This window comes from Grammomys surdaster, unplaced genomic scaffold, assembly GCF_004785775.1.
Source record: "Grammomys surdaster isolate TR1022 unplaced genomic scaffold, NIH_TR_1.0 165, whole genome shotgun sequence".
Taxonomy (NCBI): domain Eukaryota; kingdom Metazoa; phylum Chordata; class Mammalia; order Rodentia; family Muridae; genus Grammomys; species Grammomys surdaster.
Genome location: NW_021604613.1, coordinates 13875140 through 13887694, shown reverse-complemented (window position 1 = coordinate 13887694; position 12555 = coordinate 13875140). Strand labels below are relative to the sequence as shown.

Here is a 12555-nt window from a genome sequence, read left to right as displayed (position 1 = left end):
AGATCCTAGGAAAGGGCAGTAGTTGGAAAGAGAGAAGGTACAAATATACAAATTCCCAAAAGATGCTTAATACTTAAACTGCTTATATAAAACTTACCTCTTCTGTTTCTGTCTTAAGATTAAGCAAAGAAATGTCAGAAGACACTAAACAGTTGTCATTTGACTGTCTACTCTTAAATATATCCAGAGAAGCAGTTGCTAAGTAATGAACTAAAATCAGATACTTAGATTAGAGCTGTCCAAATTTAATGTTTAACTTTTAAGAGCAATACAAAATGTAATGCACTGTCGATCAAATCCTTGACCCTGGGTGGGGATAACTATTTGAAAGCAGGAAAGTTCAGAATACATGTAACTTGAATCAGTGGTCATACCAACTACTGTAACAATCTTCAGAGAACAGGATAGTGTTCCTCCTTTCCATCTTTCCTATATGATAACTACTATATAAAATTAACAAATAGTCTGTTATGGACAGTCATATTTCTAACAATGTAATTAAACCCTAATCCCATAAGGACAAGATAAAAAAAAAGATAGGCCTGAAATATTTGATAACGAAACAAACTGCACACCAGAAAGTAATTATGTGAGAGGAGATAGATATAGACAGACAGACAGACAGACAGATGGATATAAGCCTGCCTTGATTATTCTGTGCATACATGTATTAAAAATTAGAGCACACTCCATAATTACTTGTTAATTTAAGAAAAAAACTACTAAGAAGAAAAAAAATTACCAAGTATTTTATCAAATGTTCAATTTAATATGTGAGGCTCCATCTGCTAAAATAGAAACTTCTACTCAGAAGACTTTCATCTCTAATATTAGTCTTGCAACTGAACTCAGGTGAATAAGTACTTCTACTTATTCATATTATTGTCCACAGCATTTCTTCTACAAAGAAGTATAAATCAAGGGTATATTTACTAAATTTTCCAACTACTCAGTGGCAACGTCAAAACATTACAAGAATGACCTACTAACAACACACTAAAATACATGTCCCAAAGTCAGTTTAGCACTGTGGCAAATATGAAAGATGTCTTAACTTCACTGACATAAAAACAGACCTTCATAATCTTCAAAGAATTCTTCTGTAACCAAGTATGTATTCAATGTTTTGTGTACTCAAAAAAATCAAGTAGGACAGCAAAATGGTAAGTACTTTAAATTTTAATCATGAAAAATTAAAACTTGGTACTCCAGAAAAACTGGTCATTTTGCTAATCAAGTCATTGTTCTGAAAATTGACAAAAAGAATCAAACATTTATGCAACATGACTTTCTTTTAAGGAACTATCATCAATAAATGATGAAAGGCCATTTCTCTAACAAAAAGTGCTAGAACATTACAGTAACAAGAAATCCTCGTAAAACAGGTAACCGCTACATGTATGAATTATTATAGCCTTCCATAACCAAACCAGAACCTGAGTCAAGGTTTTATACTTGCCAGGTCACAGGCACCCAAACCCAAAGAGAAGCAATTTTTAAAAGCTTTGGGAGATCCAGTAGCAAATCCAGATTGTAGAAAACTCTAGGGTCAAAACTGCTTTCTACTACAAGTAAACAGCTAAGAAGAGTATGGTAAAGGGGAATCTATAAGGTGTCACATATTCTTTCAATAAAATATAGTACATATCATTTGTTTAAATATGTAATTATTCCATGAGAAAATACAATCTTATGAAATTAGCAAAGATGTATGAATATAAATATATTTTTTAGAATTTAAAGAATTATTCTATTGTGATATTTTTCTTTTTTTTTTTTAAAATAATTCACTTCCATTTTATGTGCGTTGGTGTTCTGTCTGCATGCATGTCTGTGTGAAGGTGTCAGATCTTGGAGTTACAGACAGTTGTGAGCTGCCACATGGACGGTAGGATTTGATCCTCGGTTCTTTGGAAGAACAGTCAGTGCTCTCAACCACTGAGCTATCTCTCCAGCACCTGTTGTGATAGTTTTTAAGACATTTTACAGATATCAGATATACATATATAAAGTATATTTTAAAGATATAGGGAACATGGAAGGCTATAGAAGCACTAGGGTATACACTGATCATTGCTGAACTGAGTAACAAATAAAAGGCTTACTATGTCTTATCAACTTCATGCATATTGAAAATTTCTATAAAAAAGTTTTAAGGAAGAGAACTAAAAGAGTTTATATAATAATTCACATTATGAAAAGTAAAACAAAGCTACTTGTCTCTCAAAGGTCAAAACCAAAAAAAGAAGCTAAAGAGACAGCTCAGTGATTAAGAGCACTAAGAGCATCAGTTGCTCTTCCAGAGAACCCAGGTTCAATTCCCAGCACACAACTGTTTATAATTCCAGTTCCAGAGGATCCAAGGCCCTCTTCTAGAGTTCAAAGTCAGCCTGGTCTATACAGAGAAACTATGTCTCTAAAAATAAAACAATCAAAAAAAAACAAAAAAAAATCTAAACAACACTTGGTGAGTTCAACAAACATCCTCCCTAAACATACAATATTACTTAGCAAATGAAAATCAGACACAAAAAGATAAGTCTTGCTCAGGGTCACAAAAGAAAATAGGAGAGCCAAAACTGGCCTCACAATTACAAGTCACCAGTCTAAGAATCTCTCAGCACTCAGCTGTAGAAGACATTTTTATAAGATCCAACAAGTCTTCAAATTGTATGAAAACTTGTCAAAAGTATAGAACATAAAGCAAAAAGGCCTTAAAATGTGACCAGTGCTGGTGGGGAGGTCATGTTTTGAGGGACGAACTGCTAGAGAAGGAGCAGAAGCACAGTGGCTAGAAAGTGCAGACATCAGTAATGTGTTAGCATCCTCAGCAGCAAATGAGCTTCAGCTGTGACTGTGCACTTGGTAGCTACCTGATCCAAGTGTACAAGTTACTAACAAGTGTATTATCCATGAACTGACAGTGTTTTTTGAAAAAAAATCACATTTTAAACAACTACTTTCTGAAACAACACAAAATTAAATCTTAAGAGCAAACATGGCTTAATTGTAATCACAAAAATTAGATTTATCTTTCTGTCCAAGATAGGAGGCTTCAAAATTTGACAGTAGGGGTTGTACGTAGCTTGGGGACATAGCAATTGCCTGTCATACTCAAGGCCCTGAATTCTATCCCTAGCACCACAAAAAGAAAGAGGGAGGGAGGGAAGGAGGGAAAAAAAAATCATGACAAAATAATTCATGTTTATATTCAGTAAGATAAATTTTAAAATGAGTGTGTATCAACAATATACTACCTTTTCAAATATATACTATCATTTAATCTACCTTTAAAAAATACATAATTAGTAAAACAGTGTGATCTCATTTACTTCTCATTTTGAAAATGGTGAAAATTAGTAAGTCTAATATATTTTTTAACAAGTCACTTTCAAATTATTGGATATTCATACTAAAATTTCATTTTAACTTTTGACTAACTTATTAGTGACTATTTTCAACAGTGTCTAGATGAGATAGATTCCTTTTTTATTAGAAGGGTTGTTTATTTTTAAAAAGATATTTCTGTCAATTATATAAGCCTAAAAGCTATTTTAAAATTTTATATTGACTTTTCAAGGTATGTGTGTGAACATTTGTATTGTATATATATGTGCAGAACCAGGAAGTTAAGAAAAATTACAGTGAAAATTAGATAACTTCTTACAGGATAAATTGCTGTTTAATTAACTGAAATTATATTTTAAAAACAAACCTGAATATATAATGCAGAACTACATACAGGCTGTGATCTGAGAACATAACCACACAGACCTAAATTAACCAGTTGACTGGGAATGAATGGTTCTCTGACCATTGCCATGTCTTCAAAGTGCTAACATAGAGCCTCACTTGAGAAACACCCTTTAAGGAACACCCACCTCTTTTTTTTTTTGGTTTTTCGAGACAGGTTTTCTCTGTGTAGCCCTGGCTGTCCTGGAACTCACTCTGTAGACCAGGCTGGCCTCAAACTCAGAAATCCGCCTGCCTCTGCCTCCCAAGTGCTGGGATTAAAGGCGTGCGCCACCACTGCCCGGCAAGGAACACCCTTCTCAATGGCCTAAAATCAAACTTACAAAGCAAAAATTCACATGAAGGAAGTCAAAGAAATTTATTTCTAAATGGCAAAATGGTTAAATAGATGGGACCTGAATCAGATACTTCTGAATTCCAAACTCACACCTACACCAGTTCTCACAAATAAAAGGATAATTACAATACCCACCTCACCAGACTCTAGCTAGCATCAAATGAGATAATGCTAATGTGCGCTAACATGTTAATCCCATAATACCCACCTCAATCAATAACCTTCAAAAATAATTTAAGAGGTTGATGAAAAAAAAAAGTTTAATGTCCAAACAAAACTATCTTTAACCCTAATTGAGGGAAGAAAAACATAGCGTAAAAATAAAATATTTGGAGCAGGTGAGATGGCTCAATTGGTAAAGCACCTGGCACACAATCCTACTGACCTAGACCAATCCTAGGAACGTATATAAATGTGGACAACCACACCCACAGCATGGTCCTCTATAAAAGTACCAAGGCCCCCATGTGGGCCCCACATAGCCCACACACAATAGGAGTTTTATTTTTCTTTTAAAGGTACAATCTACCGTAAAATTTTGAGATCATTGAAGATATATCAAAGAAAACATTGTAAGTTTTTAACAGTAGGCCAATATTGTCAATGTACTCAAATCTGAAAAAAATATGGCAAATACAAGATCTCTTAAGTGTTTTTTTATATTAATTTATTTACTTCTCTTGATTTTTTTTTTAATTCAGGATAGGGGGAGTTGTTTGGGGTTTTGTATTGAGATAGGGTCTCTCTATGCAGCCCCAGCTGTCTTGGAAATCTCTTATGTTGACTAGAACCAACTCGAACTCACATAACTCCACCTGTTCCTACCTCTTGAGTTCTAGGACTCTGTTCTGGGACTAGAGGTATGCACCACCACACCTGTCAATTCAGGATTATCAATATGAACAAACACACTACACATTAAGTTCATAACGCTGGACACAAAATTTTATAATCAAGTAATTTTAAGTACAGAAATAAAAAGGAAAGCAAATTACCTTTGTACAATAAAGCATCCAAAGTTCAAACAGCCTCTCTCTGGCTGCCATTCTGGCTTTTCACTCTGGCACTTTATTATTTCCTCAAAAAGAAGGTTCAAGACCACATCATGTTATTTTATTTTCCAAGTTTCTCAGCCGTTACAGTAAAGCTCAAAGCGGTGGGATAAATAAAAAATACGTAGAACAAATAGACTGTCTCAGGCCAATAAGTCCAACTAGTCCAACACTTCTTCATGAGTGGTAACTGGCCTCGTAAATAGGTCTGTGAAATACAAAAATATCCAAAGTTTTTTTAAGCCATATTTGAAAAAAAAAAATCCAGTTATGTCTGCCTTGCTTATCCCGTTCAAAGGGATAAATTTTTAATGTGATTAGATATTCCAGAAACTCCTATTTGACACACGACTAACGATCAACATAAAATACTAAAATCTTCCAGGGAGATTCACAACCAAAACTGTGATAGATGGGAAGGAACACGACTCCCTTCTCACGTTTTCCCTTAACCAGGAGCACAGATCAAACACAACAAATGTCTGAGATTTCTCGCCTGCTTCTTAAAAGTTGCTGGGAATGTTTGCTGCGTCGCAGGGCAGGGCGTGGGGGGAGGGCCCGAGGAATTCCTGGTTTGTTTGTTTTAACCATCCAAACACTGAAAGTCACCCTGCCTACCTGGCCTCCACCTCTCCACCCAAGAAGAAAGGGGCTCGCCCACGGCGGCAAGGACCACCTCCCGGGGGAGCCCCCCAGCCCCCGCCTCGCAGCAGTCCGGGGACCTTTCCATTTCCTCCCCGCGTTCCCGTTAAGAACAAGAGAGACAAACGTCGGGCGTGCCAATCAACTTCAGAAGCGCGGACCCGAGCGCTCTGGGACCCAGACCCGGGACCCACGCCAACCGGCCGCGGCCAGAGCCGCCCGGGCCGGCCGCGCCCCCTCGCCCGCCGCCGCCGCCCCTCAGGCTGCAGCCCTGCGCCTCACTCGCCCGGGCCCTCCTGCCCGGCGGCAGCCTCCGCCCGACCTCGGCGTTCCCTCACCGCGCTCACAGGCCGGCCGCCGCCACCCCGCCGCGGGCTAACTTGCTGCCCTCCGCCCTGCCCGCGGCGAAGCCCCGTGTCACCCCGAAGCCGAGCGGGCGGGAGGCGGAGGCGGGGCAGCGCCGACGCGAGGCGGGAGGAGCCAGGGGCGGAGCAGCCCCTCGGCTAATCATTCCGGCCTCTCGGGATTTACCCGGCCCTCCAGCAGCCGCTCCTCAAGGGCCGCTCAGGCCCGAAGCCCCGCCCCCGGCATGCCTGCGCAGCCGCAGTGGCCTCGGCTCCCGGCTTTGAAAGCGGTCAGAGCCAGCCTGGGCACTCAGGTCTGTATTCTCCCAGCTGGACGTGAGGACCGACGTGCTGACGTCGCGCCCCGCCTCTGCTCGCCTGCTCTGGCGTCGCCAGACGTCGCCTCTGCGAATCAGCTGAAGGCTGGCGACTCTATAGTGGCTTCTACAGAGGATTTCGATTTGATTTCCTTGTAGAAATGGGATTGGTCCTGGGACAGCGCTCAAAAGCAAAAAAAGAAAAAAAAATCTTTCCCTGTACTTGTGTTGGTGCCTTTGTATTGTCACTGCCATTCTGTGTCTGTTCCAAGGAGCTTGCTCTACCAAAATCTTGGATGAGTTCCGTCTTTCAGAAAAATAAGCAAAAGGCAGTCTTATTAGCTGCACCCAACTTTCTTAAATTTGTTGTTGTTTTAAGGGAGGAGAATGGGGCTGGTGAGATGGCTCTGCTCTTCCAGAGGTCATGAGTTCAAATCCCAGCAACCACATGGTGGCTCACAACCATCTGTAATGATATCTGATACCTTCTTGTGGGGTGTCTGAAGATAGCTACAGTGTATTTACATATAATAAATAAATTAATTAAAAAAAACAACAATTCCAAAAAAAAAAAGGGAGGAGGAAAGCGTAAGATTAACCATCTTTTAAATCTTAAACACTTAAGAAACTATTGTGAAATTTTTTAAACATAAAAAATTCAGTGTTAGAGCAGCTGAGCATCCGAGATGCCCTGTGTCTGATTCCTAGCAAGCTCACACACAAAGAAACAAAGTAGTAAAATGAACTCCTATATGTTATCACTAAGCTTCAGAGGTAATCAAAGCCGCCTTAAAGAAATAGGTCTGTGATCTAACAGGAGATGGTGACAGAGAGATCAGGAGTTCAAAGCTGACATCGGCTACCTAGCAAGTCTGGGATCAGCCTGTGCCACATGAGACCTTGCCACAAAAGGAAAGATGAAGAAAGGAAACGAAGGGAGATAATTTGCTGTGCAAGCCAGACCTCCTGAAATGGGAGATGGAGACGGGAGGGCTAGCATGTAGTAACTAACCTGTTCACACAAAAAGAGACCCTAGCTCACTAAGTAGAAGGCAAGAACCTACTCATAAAAATTATCCTCTGACATATACTTAAAGCTACTACTAATGCCATCATGGGGGGTTCACTATGTGACCTTTGTTTTTAAAATATACTAACGCCCCCACAAGCTTGTGCCGCATATGTTTGTGTACCCTCAGAGGTCAGAATATATCTGATCCCTTGAGCTGGAGGCCTCCTGACATGTGTGCTGGGAGCATTGTCTCATGAGCTACAAATGCTCTTAACCACTGAGCCATCTCCCAGCCCCCGTCTATTTTCATCTATGATTAATCTACAAGTTTTTCTTGTCAAGAATCACAGAATGAATGTTTCCGTTTTGCAGACCATGCTGAAGCTTGAATATCAAAGGTGAAAATAAATTTTGTGATACTGTCACCAAAATGCAGAGTTCCTGTTACCCTTCACAACAAGCATCAATGAGTAGAGGGCAGGAATTGAGTCATTAAGCTTCAGTAACATTATTTAGAAACTCTGTGATCTGAGGAGAAAACTGATTAACAGGCTACTCACCTACCTTCTGATCCCCAGCCAGTTGACTGTAATGGAAACAGAGGCAGCCAATCATTCCAAAGTTTACTCTTCCTTCTCTAGTCAAGTGGTCAACCTTGTCTCTGAAATTCTCAGTGTTAGCTCTCTCTCTCTCTCTCTTTCTCTCTCTCTCTCTCTCTCTCTCTCTCTCTCTCCTCCCCACTCTCAAATTCCCCCACACTGGGGTATCCAGCCTTCACTGGACCAAGGCCCTCCTCCCCTACATATACAGCTGGAGCCATGGGTCCCTCCCTATGTGCTCCCAGGCTGGTGGTTTAGACACTGGGAGCTCTGGTTGGTTGGTATTGTTGCTCTCCCCATGGGGCTGCAAACCCTTTCAGCTCATTCAGTCCTCTCTCTAACTCCTCCATTGGGAACCCCATGATCAGTTCAATGGTTAGCTGTGAGCATCCGCCTCTGTATATGTCAAACTCCGGCAGACCTCTAAGAAAATAGATATATCAGGCTCCTGTCAGCATGCACTTCCTGGCATCCACATCAGCATCTACCTTTGGTGACTGCACATGGGATGGATACCCAGGTGGAGCAGTCTCTGGACGGCCTCTCCTTCCGTTTCTGTCCCATGCTTTGTCTCCATATTTGCTCCCATGAGTATTTTGTTACTCCTTCTAAGAAGGACCGAAGCACCCACACTTGGTCTTCCTTCTTCATGAGCTTCATGTAGCACGGGTCTTCTTAAAAATGTTTCACTTTAGACCCATTTTTGGCTGAGAACTTTTTAAATGACCCTAGGTATAAAGCCACATAAAATAGATATGCAAGCCAAACATTTACTGATGATAATAGTGAAATTCATTTTTAAGCCACTCTTAGCCGGGCGGTGGTGGCACATGCCTTTAATCCCAGCACTTGGGAGGCAGAGGCAGGCAGATTTCTGAGTTCGAGGCCGGCCTGGTCTACAGAGTGAGTTCCAGGACAGCCAGGGCTACACAGAGAAACCTTGTCTCGAAAAACCAAAAAAAAAAGAAAAAAAAAGCGAATCTTTGGCATACATGTAATTTTACCATCTGTTAGAGACAAAAGCAATTTTATATACTTTACATAAAATTAAATGTCAGCTGACTACTACTGCAGGGCATATATCATCTTCTATGTTTATTTTAAAGTTGTTTTGTATTTTAATTTTATAATCATTTTTGCTGAGAAATCTGCTTCTCATAAATCTAGTACAAAAGGGAAGGGAGGACGGCTCAGTGGGTGAAGTATTTGCTGCACAACTGTGAGGACCGGATTCTGTTTTGTTTTACTTTTTATTTTTTGTTTTTTGAGACAGGGTTTCTCTGTGTAACAGCCCTGGCTGTCCTGAAACTTGATTGGTAGACCAGACTGGCCTCAAACTCACCTGCCTCTGCCTCCAGAGTGCTGGGACTACAGGCATGCAGCCACTTGCCTGGCTGAGAACCTGATTCTGTATCTGCAGAACCTATAGAAATCCATACATGGTTGTTCATGCCTGTAATATCCTACTGCTCCTATAGGGAGGAAGTAGAGACAGGAGAATTTTTAGAAGTGAGAGAGTGAGCTAGCGTGGGGTACACAGCAAAGGAAAAACATCAAGATACCTAGTCTCTTAATCCCAGCACTTGGGAGGCAGAGGCAGGCAGATTTCTGAGTTCGAGGCCAGCCTGGTCTACAGAGTGAGTTCCAGGACAGCCGGGGCTACACAGAGAAAAACCTGTCTGGAAAAACCAAAAAACCAAAAAACCAAAAAAAAAAACAAAACAAAAAAAAAAAAACGATAACCTGTCTCAAATAGAAGACAAGCTCTTAAAATCCTCTGTTCTTCGCAGGAATGCCATGGTGCACACACACAAATATATTTTCTAAATGGCACAAGTGTGTTTAGGACCATTTCAAAATTTGCTGGAAATTCTGTCCTAATTCTAAGTCAAAATTCCTTTAATGACTTTTTTTTTTTTGAGATGGGGTCAAACTAGCCAATAAAGACTTTGAGCACCTAATCTCCCACCTCCAGAGTGCTAGGATGATGGGAGTGCTCCACCAAGTCCAATTTACATCGTGTTGGGATTGAACCTGGGATTCCATGCATATCTCCAGTCCCCATTCAATGGCTTTTTAAAAATGAAACTCAGGTCATAACCCAAACAGCTGCTTTTAAAATTACATGTATTTGCTTATTAGTGTGAGTGTAAGTGTGTGTGTGTGTGTGTGTGTGTGTGTGTGTGTGGTCATAGGACAACTAGTGGGAGCTGGTTCTATCCTACTGTATAGGTACCAGGGATTGAATTTAGATCATCAGACTTTCATCCACTGAGCCATCTTGCAGAACTCTAAACAGCAATTCTTTAAATCAACATTCTAATACAATATAATCTTGATATCAATACTAATTTGATACTTACTTGCTAAGGAATAATGACAGAAAAATATTAAAAGCTTTTGGGTTTTTTTTATAATGAAATCATCATTCCCCTGTAAAAAAAACACAAAATATTGTTCATAGAGTAAAAACACACAAGTCATAACGTCTAGCATTCTTGGACCTGAGCTAAGGTATTTCAGGAAGCATTCACACACATCATGTGCAGTGCAGGAATCCCTGAGAAATCTTGTGAGTTCAGAATTGAGAAGGCAGGGAAGTCATATAACACAGAAACATCTCAGATTAGTTCAACATTTGATTTTAACTTGCCTTTCAGTAGTGGTGTGCCCAGAAACCTTTTACTGTTGTAGACAATGATGTCACAACTCAAACTTTAAGAGGTTGGGGTCTACCAGGCTTATCATGTCACTTATGTCAAAGTTTAGGGGAAAGAGCATCCAAGCCAAATGGTAGAACACGGCAGGTAGAAGGAGTAATGCTGCAGGACATTTTATCACACTGTAAACCCTGAGATTGTGTTATTTATTTAAAAAAACTGTTTCTAATTATGGTGTGGCTCAGCCTTAGCCCACACTTTTAATCCCTGACAATGACGGTAAAGTTAATTTGTAGAAGAAAGTACCCATGTTTGAAAGTGGTATCTAATTGAGTAGCAGACAAAATGATGAATCAGAGAAAGATTTGACAGAATAGGATATGCCCAACTCTCACAAGAAGAGAGAGGAAAGGAAGGCTACTTGAGGGAGCAGTGCAGGCAGAGAAGAGAGGAAGAAGAAGGAGGCCGTTTCACTGGAAGAGTTTTACAGAGGCAGGGCACAAAGAAAGAACAAGCCAGAGAATGAGAAGGAGCCAGAAGATTTGAACAGATTGCTACAGTTAGTTTGAAATCAAGCAGAGCAATTCAAGAGAGGCAGACAGGAGCCAGATTGGATCAGTTACCATGGAAAGGAATTTTGAGCCAGAACAACAGAGTTGACTAGCTAGGCAGGGTATAGAAAAAGCTAGAAAGGGTGAATTTACTCGGCAGTAAGTCTCAGAAGATGAAAACATTCTAGGCCTAGATTAGATTGTATGGAGGCTAGAAGCTTCCAGGACTAGGCCTAGGCTAGCAGACAATTACATCAGGCAATTAAAAGTTACTTTTACAGAGTAAGCCCTTAAGGTCAGTTCAACAGCATTGGCTGAGGAGATGACTAAGGAGAAAAAAACACTCCCTCTAGGAGATGCCACACTCTAGTCTTTAGCTACACTATATACTTCCAGTTGCTATGGCCAAGAATCTAGAAAGTACCTTCCTCATACACTTCAATTCTTAGACTATATCTTCAAAATATATCTGGAATTGAATCATTTATCTATTCCACCACTACCACCTGCGAGTGAGTTCTACTAGGTCTTTTCTGGATTGCTGTGACAGCCTTCCTATACATCTCATTGCCTTTGACATGCCCCCCGCCCCCCTTCTAGCCACTCTACCTATTGGCTTATTTTCAACATGACCAAGAAATCTCCAAGATCTGTCCCCAGAACGCACACGGTGCTTCTGAGGAGTGCTTTATTTGAGCAGCAGTTTCTAGCAGAGGAATAGATTGAGCTATATATGAACTATCTGTGTAAATATTAATGGTTTGATTTGGAAATGCTTGAAACACAGCAACAACAGCATGTAATTCAACCAATTGAGCTGACACAGCTGATGTAGCAAAGGAAATTACTTGATCCTTAAAGGCATAAGCAGCTGTTCCTGATGAGGACCCATCAGTGAAAACTAGCAATGCTTCCTTTATAGGTGCATGCGCAGTACGAGATGGAAAAACAAATGCATAGCGATTACAAAATTGAACTAATTTGTCTGGCGGATAATGGTTATCTAGTTGATCACCAAATGAAGCACATACTATAGGCCAAACTCCAGAACTCTGCATAAGCCAATTAACCTGATGTCTTGTATATGGTTGTACTATGACATCAGTAGGAGTTAGTTTAGTGTTAAAAATAAAAATATATAAAGGCTTAGAATAATTAATATGAGTTACAAATTGGGATGAAATAGCATTCTCAACCTTCCGTAAGGCTTTTCTACCCTCCTCTGTTAGAGACCTGCCAGACTTAGGGTCAGGATCTCCTTTGAGAATGTCAAACAAAGGTTTCAACT

At 40.3% G+C, this 12555-nt stretch overlaps 1 long non-coding RNA gene across 2 annotated transcripts in view; it reads right to left on the bottom strand.

The window, feature by feature from the left end:
- LOC114619726 overlaps positions 1-6179 on the bottom strand; it is a 13885-nt gene extending 7706 nt beyond the window's left edge. Inside the window, exons 1-3 of one of the 2 annotated variants that reach the window (XR_003711212.1) lie at positions 6123-6179; positions 5086-5350; positions 1834-1958 (exon numbers count right to left, since the gene is read on the bottom strand). This is a non-coding gene — a long non-coding RNA (uncharacterized LOC114619726). Of the gene's footprint in view, positions 1-1833; positions 1959-5085; positions 5351-6122 lie in introns of those variants that run through there. The other variant, XR_003711211.1, reaches the window with a different exon arrangement.
- Positions 6180-12555: the final 6376 nt, after the last annotated feature.